Here is a 7,905-nt window from a genome sequence, read left to right on the forward strand (position 1 = left end):
GCCATACTGATTCGAGGATCATCATTTTAGAAATAGAGTCGTGTTCTCCAATTTATTGTTGGAATAATGATAGATTCACAGGAAGTTTCACAGGTAATACAGAGTGGTCCACGGTACCCCCACTAAGTCTAAAAACAAAACTGTAGAAAGAAAACTTTCCTACAAGGAATTTTTGGTCCAGCCCAACTCTGGAAAACAGCTAGTTTCTCCCCATGCGACAACATACAACAAGATTTTGTGCTCTTGGCCACTTGTCCCAGAGCAAAGGAAACTGATGTTCATACAAAAGTCTGCACACAAATGGATACAGCAGTTTTATTCATCATAGCCCCTTGCCATGGGTGAGCATTTAAAGTGTGGGCTGGTGGCCACGTGCCCTCTGAGAACTTAACAGACTCAGTTTGGTTTTCTTTTCCAGCTCTGGGGGCTGAACATCCCAGGGGCCCTGTGGCACTTGCCTCTTGTGGGAGATGTTGCATTCACTTGCAGGGAAGTACCTGTGTGGGTTGGAAAGCCTTTGAGGGCCTGGAAATAGGAGGAATGGGACCTTGGGCGGGACCCCCCAGGAGGGAACAGCTCTAGGAACCACCAGGGACTACTTTGTTCCCCCGGTCTTGGGCTTTCGATGCCATCCAGCTTCCCTGGGGCGTGTGTCCTGGTCTGGAGGGACTGGCTTCTGACTTCCTGTCCTCTCCGGATGTATTACTGCTGGTCCCTGGGTCAGAAGAATGGTTTGCAGGTTAGCAAAGGCCTTCAAGTAGAGAAGCTGAGCAACGGTGGGTGCATGTCCAGCTGCGTGTCCACCAGGCCCAGGGCGGTGCCAGAGCCTGGCCTCCCTCCTTGAGCTCCCCTGTAGGACCCGACGGCTGCCCTGACCACCTTCCAAGCACCAGCGCTCACAGCCTCGGCTCCTCCCCAGCCACCTGTTGTGCCTGAGCCCCACCCCCGCACCCCCCACAGCTCAGAGCCCCCGAATCCCACCCTCTCTCTGCCATCCCTCCCCTGTCCCCTGAAGATGCTGCCCTGCCCACTGCCTGCTCCGTTCACTGTCACTCACCCTCCCACCGTGGTCCAACTTGGGCTTTTCATCCCAGCAGCTGTGTAAGCTACTCTGAGAACCTTTGTCTCTGGGAGGGAGACAGGCACCTCCCTCAGGGGAGTTTCAGGGTTTAAATGAGATCATCTGGGTTAAGTCCTCACTTGGTGCTCGGTCAGCACAAGGTGAGTGCTGAGGACACAGAGCCACGACTGCCATGTGCTGGTGGGGCGCCCTCATCACCAAAGGCATCTGTGTCCAAATCCACTTGTGCTCAGAGGGCTCGCCCCTCCACCTGGCTCCACGTGAGAGCGGATGCCAGTGCCCCAGGATGCCCCCACCCCGTCCCCACTACCTCTGTCACCATGCCCACCGCACGGCCAGGCTCCATGCGCCCCCTGCACTGTGACTGAAGGGGTCTAGGGAGAAAACAAAGCATCGTCTGCTTAGAAACCAACACAACAGTAACAGCACTGAGCTCGCCAGTGAAGGGTGAGCCGTTAGCATTTATTTAGCAGTTAGTGTAACAGCAGGACCCTACAGGGCCTTCCCAGAACGCACCCCTGCCCCACACCCTCCACCTGCCTTTCGTCCGTAGAAAACTTTAGTCAAAGAATAAATGCAATGAGGTAAGAAAATGCAGAAAGTCAACCAAAACAAAATCACAGTTTAGCCATTAAACAAAGTCAAGGACTTTAGCTCCTCCTCAGGTGCTACAGATAATATTCTGAGCCATGTCCTTTGAGCTGTTTTGCAGAGACTGAAACCCCACCAAGTGGAAGAAGTTAACTGTGTACTGCTCACAAGCACCTGGATGGGTTGGAACCAGGTTGAGGATATTGGTTCCTGATTACTTCACCAGTCAGAAGAATGTCTGCAACCTGGTTCCACACACCTCTTGACCCCCTTCCATCACCTGGTCTTTAAAATAGCCCCTGAAAGCCTTTGGGGAATATTTGGTGGAAAGCAGTGAAAAAGTTGGCTTATAACTCAACATTCAGAAAACTAAGATCATGGCATCCGGTCCCATCACTTCATGGCAAATAGATGGGGAAACAATGGAAACAGTGACAGACTATTTCCAGTTCAGTTCTGTTCAGTCTCTCAGTCATGTCCGACTCTTTGCGACCCCGTGAATTGCAGCACGCCAGGCCTCCCTGTCCATCACCAACTCCCGGAGTATACCCATATTCATGTCCATCGAGTCGATGATGCCATCCATCCATCTCATCCTCTGTTGTCCCCTGTTCCTCCTGCCCCCAATCCTTCCCAGCATTAGGGTCTTTTCCAATGAGTCAACTCTTTGCATGAGGTGGCCAAAGTATTGGAGTTTCAGCTTTAGCATCAGTCCTTCCAATGAACACCCAGGACTGATCTCCTTTAGGATGGACTGGTTGGATCTCCTTGCAGTCCAAGGGACTCTCAAGAGTCTTCTCCAACACCACAGTTCAAAAGCATCAATTCTTTGGCGCTCAGCCTTCTTCACAATCCAACTCTCACATTCATACATGACCACTGGAAAAACCATAGCCTTGACTAGACTGACCTTTGTTGGCAAAGTAATGTCTCTGCTTTTTAATATGCTATCTAGGTTGGTCATAACTTTCCTTGCAAGGAGTAAGCATCTTTTAATTTCATGGCTGCAGTCACCATCTGCTGTGATTTTGGAGCTCAAAAAAATAAAGTCTGACACTGTTTCCACTATTTCCCCATCTATTTACCATGAAGTGATGGGACCAGATGCCATGATCTTCATTTTCTGAATGTTGAGCTTTAAGCCAACTTTTTCACTCTTCTCTTTCACTTTCATCAAGAGTGATGAAAGTTCCTCTTCACTTTCTGCCCTAAGGGTGGTGTCATCTGCATATCTGAGGTTATTGATATTTTTCCCGGCAATCTTGATTCCAGCTTGTGCTTCCTCCAGCCCAGCATTTCTCATGATGTACTCTACATATAACTTTATTTTGGGGGGCTCCAAAATCACTGCAGATGGTGACTGTAGCCATGAAACTAAAAGACACTTGTTCCCTGGAAGAAAAGTTATGACCAACCTAGACAGCATATTAAAAAGCAGAGACATTACTTTGCCAACACAGGGCCATCTAGTCAAAGCTATGGCTTTTCCAGTAGTCATGTATGGATGTGAGAGTTGGACTATAAAGAAAGCTGAGCACCGAAGAATTGATGCTTTTGAACTGTGGTGTTGGAGAAGACTTGAGAGTCCCTTGGACTGCAAGGAGATCCAACCAGTCCATCCTAAAGGAGATCAGTCCGGAATATCATTGGAAGGACTGATGCTAAAGCTGAAACTCCAATACTTTGGCCAACTGATGTGAAGAACTGACTCATTTAAAAAGACCCTGATGCTGGGAAAGCCTGAGGGCAGGAGGAAAAGGGATGACAGAGGATGAGAAGGTTGGATGGCATCACCAACTCCATGGACATGAGTTTGAGTAAGCTCCGGGAGTTGGCGATGGACAGGGAAGCCTGGCAGGCTGCAGTCCATGGGGTCACAAAGAGCCAGAAATGACTGAACGACTGAACTAAAAGACTTTGGGGAACATTTGGCAGAAAACAACTAAATTCTGTAAAGCAATTATCCTTCAATTAAAAAAAATCAGAAAAAAAAAAAAGCCTTTGGGGCCTCTGAGTCCTTTAAGCACAAGCTGTCTGAACTTCTGGCCAGGTCCTACAATAAATGCTGAACTTTTCTTTCCAGCACCCTGGCATCAATAGGTTGGCTTTTTTTTTAATTGGAGAATAATTGCTTTACAGTGTTGTATTGGTTTCTGCAATACAGCAACATGAATCAACCACAAGTATACCTATGTCCCATCCCTCTTGAACCCCTATCTCACCCCTCTAGGTTGTCACAGAGTACTGAGTTGAGCTCCCAATGTGGCTTTATTGATTCCCCCACTCCCCACCCCTACCCCAGCAGACCCTAGTTTGGTTTGGTAACAGCTGGTGCAGGTACTAAATTAATCTTCACAAATACCAGGGAAGGAGAGTTTAGAACCCCCATTTGACCTAAGTAACCGAGGCTTTACAAGGTTAACCAACTGGCCCACGATACTTAGATGCTCACTGGTGGACTGAGACACTGGTCCCATGTGTGACTGCAGAGCTCAGCTTTTGGAAAAGACCACCTCAAGGACAGGTAAGCTCTTCGGAAGCCGAGGGGAACCACTGAAGGTTCAAAGACCTGGTAGGTTGCCCGCTTAGTCAAAGTGGTCCTGGAAGGGGCGTGTGGCCGGAAAGACCGGCACCAGAAGGCGCCCCCAGTGCCGAGGCCCACCCCAGAGAGGACATGGGTAGTAACACGGCTGTGGGAGAGCGGTCACCAGCAGCTGCAGGGACTGGGGGCACCCACTGCCCTTCATTGACAATGGGCACCCAGGGACAGGGGGGATTATAAAAAATGTAGGTCCTCATGTCTTTCTCTAGAGCAGTTCCATGTCAGATTGTGCTGGGGGTGAGTCCCATGTGCCTCCAGATGCTGGAGCAGGAGACTCCAGCCTTGGGAGGAAGCAGAGGAGGCCAAGGGTTGCTGGAGACCTCCACCTCCAACACCTGCCCTGAGGCCATGCGTCCATGGTCGGGGGAGCAGGTGGAGGTGGGGACTTGAGGGCCTGAGCTTAGTGGGGGCTGCATAGATGAGGGAGGGAGGCCAGGGAACAGAGAGTGTGGCAGAGGATAGAGCTGCAAGTCTCCAGGAAGGCCTACCATCCAGCTTAGTGAGAGGCTGCACTGACTTATATCAAGGGGCCTGTGGGGTGCCAGGGAGGCCTCACTGCAGGGCTGGCCAGCAGTCAGGTGAGGCTCATCACCCTTCAGGGCTGTGTCTCTGCCTCTTTCTCATGCGTCCCAGGCCCCTAGGCTCAGGCGGACACCGTCCTGGTTCAGACTGGGGCCTCTCCTTCTTCGGTTGCTTTACTTCTGAGGCCGGCTCTTCCTCAAGGCCGCTCTGCCTGCAGCCCTGGATTGCCACCTCTGGTTGAGCACTCTGCATGTGTTCTAGTTTTCTGTTGATTTGCTGTCTCCCCCGGGGGTCGGCAGGGGGCTCTGCATCCCCTGAGACTCCATCTCTTTGTCCTAGATCTCTGAGTCCCGAACTGTGCTAAATCCACTTAAACATCCTGTGAGGCCTTTCTAAGTCAGCAAAACTGCCTTTAAGGTTTTGTTTTGGATTCCAGGTACAGCTGTTTCCTTCTACTGATGAGATTAACCTCAGAATGCTCTGAGTCCTGTGTGGGGTAGTGATGCTGGTTCAAGTGTGGGCATTGGGATTTGCCCTGTGGGGCAGCCTGGCAGGGACTTGGGCCTGCGTGGCCCCAACTCCCCTTGCCCACTGGCCCCCATGTGGGTGGCACCCTCTCCTGGAACCAGGAAGCCTGTCAAGTCCAGGGGCCATACCTCTTGGACATAAACACAGAAGTAGATGTGAACCATCTGGGTGCATGGTCACCCCGCCCCTGATGGGATCTGGGACGGAGCAGTGCGTTCGGAAAGTGCTGAGCCAACCCACAGGGTAAAACCCCGACAGCACCCAGGCCTTGCCACCCCTCCTGCTTGGCTCTTTCCTCATCAGGCTAGGTGTCAGTCCTGTTCTGAGAAAAACCCCAGCGCTTCAGTTCTCCTTCTCAGCAGGAGAATGGTCAAGCCACAAGCAGCCCCGACCTCACTCTTGCTGCTGGTGCGTGTCCAGGCCTTGCTCCTCCCCTTGCTGACCCTGACATGCGTTCTCCATCTGGCAGCCTCGCCGCTGCCCACCACAGTCTCTTAGGAAGAGCACCCGTTCCCCTTGCAGACCACTGTCTGCAGGGGTGGGGTCCTTATCCTTCCGGAGCTCAGTCTCCTAACCAGATGACACTGGGACTAGACACTGACCTGGCCCTCTGGCTCCTACTCTGCATCTGCTGAACTGGCGCCCCAGCCAAGGGGGCAAAGAAGGGTGTCCAAGCGGTGACTTCGTGCAGTGAAACGCCTCCGTGCCCGCCCCACCACCATCTCTCTGTCGGCTTCCGGCTAAGGCCGGGCTCTCGGGCCCCGCAGATCCCTGTGTGTAGGATTCTGTCATCTGTGTCTGAGTGCAGACCTCCTGGCTGGGGGCCTGTCTGAATTCTCCAGGTGGGATCCCAAGTTGGCCCCCTCCCTCACAGTAGCACCTTGACTCCCTGACTCAGCACCCAGATTCAGCAAGGGCACTACGGCATGGTCTGAGACATGTGGTGGAGGTGGCTCAGTGACCAGTTAGGACCGCAGTCAGCCTTGGTCAGTTCTGCCTACGGGAAGACCTGTGCCAGACACCACTGCTCATGGCCGGGTGTGTCCATGTGTCACCTGAGTCTTAGCTTTGTCTCTTCCTCCCCAAGTCCTGCTGCTTATACCTTGTCAGCCTTACAGAGAAGGGGTGGGTGCCCATGGTGCTCTAGTAACGTGCTGTGGTCGGCACCATGGGGCCTGGCCCTGACACATCATGGAATAGCCTTGCCTTTAGGGGACCATTTTAGTGTCCTTTAGCATCAGGGAAATAAGTGGTTAGATTGTAGAGGAAGAATTCTGAGACTTTTCCATCATCTGCCACATTTCCTGTCACATGTGCACCACATATAAAACCAGCCACGTTTTAAAAATTCTTTGATGGGGTCGTGGGGACAAGAAGAAACCGTAGAAATACAGTGAGGTGGAAAGAGTGTTGGAGTCTCAGGACAAGCTTCACCCTCTGCGAAGGCCAGTCCCTTGCTGCTGCTCCATAGCCTGGAGACGCCACTCACCGTCACCGTCTTGAAGGGTGAACTGAGGAAGGGGTCAGAGTCATCCTCACCTCTGTCCCCAGCCCTGGCCTGTGCCACCTCTGATGGACTTGGTTTCAAGAATAAGAAAGAATGGCATTGTAATAAGCCATCAAAGCATGATGCCTCTGGAGATATGAATTAAATATTTTTCTAGCAATTAGGCCCCGTGGAGAATGGAATGACCACTGCTGCTCCTAGAATAATATGAAGAGGGTCACAGAGGGCAAGAACAGGAAGACAGGCCCGTGATGCTGGCCTGTGCCCTCAGCTCCTAAGCTGGCCCTCCTGCCTTGCTGTGTGGGCAGCGTGGCTGGCAGGTTAGTACGAGCTACCTCCAGGCAGAAAGCACATATTGACTCTCACAGTGGCCAAGTGGTGGTGTTTTTTGCTTGTAAAAATAAAATCAGAGCCTTTTGGGTGTTATTTACAGGAGAAGAAAGAAGAAGGGGGAAAAACAGATTTCCCTCCTGGGTTTTAGCCTTGGCTCAGCACCAAGCTGATATATTTTTGTAATTATTATCAGCTGGAGAACAGACCACTTTGAGGTCAGGTTTTCTCCTTAACGTAGTTGGAAATGCCATTCTGTAGGGTTTCATAAATCCTTTGTCATCTCTGCTCACTTTCAGAGACGGGCCACCCATGAGTGGACTCCATGTGCATCTTCAGAACTGATCTGACCTCCAGCTGTGTTTAAACACCAGTGAGCCAGAAGACCAACAGCCTTTGCCAGCTGAGTGTGAGCATATGTTGATGCTCAAAAGTTTAGAATTTCTGCATTTGCTGTAAAGTCAGGAATCATCACTTTGATGTTTTCTTTTTTTTTTTTTGCTGCCTCTCAGGCCTCTCCTTTTCAGTTCCTCTTGCTCCCCTTCTTTCCTTCCCTTTTCTTTTTTAGCCTGCCTCACATCCTCCTTTCTCAGACATTGAATTTTCTTGGGATTCTCATTCATACTATTCTATTCATGGTATTCAGGGTTAATATAATTTCTGATCTCAGGGTTAGAGCCATTAAATTGGAAACAATGTTCTTGGGCCACTAGAAGGATGTTGGTCCCTATAAAGAAAATATAA

General features: G+C 51.0%; 1 long non-coding RNA gene across 1 annotated transcript; it reads right to left on the minus strand.

Annotated features, from left to right (window-relative positions):
• Positions 1-301: 301 nt before the first annotated feature.
• On the minus strand, positions 302-1,192 carry LOC147342204 (uncharacterized). Its single transcript, XR_015157545.1, has 2 exons — positions 1,058-1,192; positions 302-715 (listed from the first exon to the last, which is right to left on the minus strand). It is a non-coding gene; the product is annotated as an uncharacterized LOC147342204 (long non-coding RNA).
• Positions 1,193-7,905: the final 6,713 nt, after the last annotated feature.

The sequence above is a fragment of the Bos grunniens genome, chromosome 29, assembly GCF_055505025.1.
Source record: "Bos grunniens cultivar Pamir isolate PY7600 chromosome 29, Bosgru_T2T1.0, whole genome shotgun sequence".
NCBI classification, from domain to species: domain Eukaryota; kingdom Metazoa; phylum Chordata; class Mammalia; order Artiodactyla; family Bovidae; genus Bos; species Bos grunniens.